A 2,159-nucleotide genomic window follows, 5' to 3' on the forward strand; every position below is an offset into this window, starting at 1 on the left:
CATGTTGCCAGATTTGAAACGGGAAAACCACTCGTAGACCTGTGATTTCCCCAAAGCATCATCATTAAAGGCTTGCCGAAGCATCCCAACTGTCTCGGCTACAGTTTTCCCTAACAGAAAGCAAAATTTCATGCACACTCTTTGTTCCTTCTGGTCGGCCATCTCACTAATCGCCAAAGGGTTGAAACAGGAACGCACACAACAGAGCACCACAGACAAACCACTTAACTCAGACTGACGCCAGCTCACTAACAGTTGCGGGAGACCCCCAGCTAACACCACCTAGCAGCACAACTCTCAACTACAAAGCATGCACGCGCAACAGGTCGTTTCCGGTTATTTTTGGGTCCCCCTTCGTATGAAGGTAACTATCTAAAGTGATGTGGCAGTTGGTAGCCCAGTAGAAATTTATCTACACATCAGAGGAACATGGTATGTCTGTTGTCAGTCCTGAAGATTAAAGCATTTTTCTCTTAAATGTCACTAAACTTCTGTTAACCGTATGGTGTTATGTCTGGAGGACAGGTATCTTGGTGGGGCCAGTTTATTTTATGATTATGCAGATATGTAGTATATTTGTTGTAATATTAGAATTTTTATTAGACATTTGCAGATGTTACTGCATTGTGACATGTACTGAACCCCTTGAAGCTTTAGATGAAGATTATGAAAAATAAATTGTATATTTGGGGCGGCACTGAGGACATTAGAAATTGTAATAAAGTTCTGATTTATAACTATGTAACTAATACTGCGATGCTAAGTGTTTGAAGTGTGCTAGAGAGTCATAGTTTTGAGAAATTAGTTCAGTGTATGCATAATTTTTTCATGACAGATTTGTGTTTAACTAATAGGTTTTTAAAATGTGGCATATTGAAGGGCGTCGTCGTGGGACCAGTCTCTGGGAGTAAGTATGATACATGTGTTTGAGTGTTGACCCCAGGGCCTAGTGCGGCTGGAAGGATTAGGTCAACTGTAAAAATCCAGTGACCTCATTGGGACTTGAACCTGTGACCTTCAACTACAACAAAACTCTTGTATATGTACATAATCGAGGTATGTGGTAATGCAGTTGGTTGACCTGTGCTACAAGCTGGAAGGTTATGAGTTCGATTTCTGATCAGTTCATGGAATTTTTTAGTTCACGTAATACTACCAGCCATGCCATGTCCCTGGGCTTGCCTCAGCCTCTAACAGAAATGAGTACCAGGAATTTTCCTGGGTTCAAAGGGTGGCTGGTGCATGAGGATGATCACATCAGCGCCACCTGTGAGCCGATGGTCTACAAAAAAAAATGTGGGATCCTTGATATATCACAACCCTATTGGCTTCCATGGCATGTTACAGAGAGATAGGTTTACCTTACCTTTATTTGTACATCATCAGAATCTGTAAACTGAAATTTCAGTAAAACAAATGAAAGTGGAATGATAAATATTTTTCGTTATCTTTGAGCTGCTTGTACATATATGTTGCATTTAATTTCATGTTTTAAAATACAGTATTAGAAAAATACTAATTTAACAATCAGAAATCTGTAGTTCAATAGGTTATTATTACTTATAATCTGCAAACAACAACAGTAACAAACATTTGGATGTTGAAAATTTTGTTAAGTTTTTTTGCATTTTTGCTTTGTGTAACTTCATCCTTTACTCTCCCACTTATTATGGAATCATTGTGTACAGATAGAGAAACAAGTACTAAAAGCAGTAGTGATGGGTGTGATGTGATGAAGGGTTCTAATATTTTAGATAATGTAGGTCTCAGTAATCCGGTCTAGAAAACCGAAATTAACGGCTTTGGGGATTTGCTGCTCTATCCATGCGATATCCTCTAGCCACTAAAGTTGGCACTAACTTCGCCGACAAGTGGCGATCGCTCAATCGGTATAGTTTGCTTGCTGACTAAAACCACAGAGTTATTATTATTCAGTAATATACTACTGGTAAGTGTGTTAGATTTAAGGTTCTCACATCAGTGACTATGAAGAGTGTGGGCCTTTGTGTCGTAACACTTGAGTGTTTTAGTAGACATCCACTGATGTGTCGGAGGAATGCCTTTTCTTTGTCTTCAGAGTCAAAGTGCAAGCCACTTATTGTTGGTTTGTTGCTTGGTTTACTCTTCAGCTCTGAAGATGGGGGCAGTCCAGAGGCTTC

This window comes from Cryptotermes secundus, unplaced genomic scaffold (assembly GCF_002891405.2).
Source record: "Cryptotermes secundus unplaced genomic scaffold, Csec_1.0 scaffold5135, whole genome shotgun sequence".
Lineage (NCBI taxonomy): Eukaryota > Metazoa > Arthropoda > Insecta > Blattodea > Kalotermitidae > Cryptotermes > Cryptotermes secundus.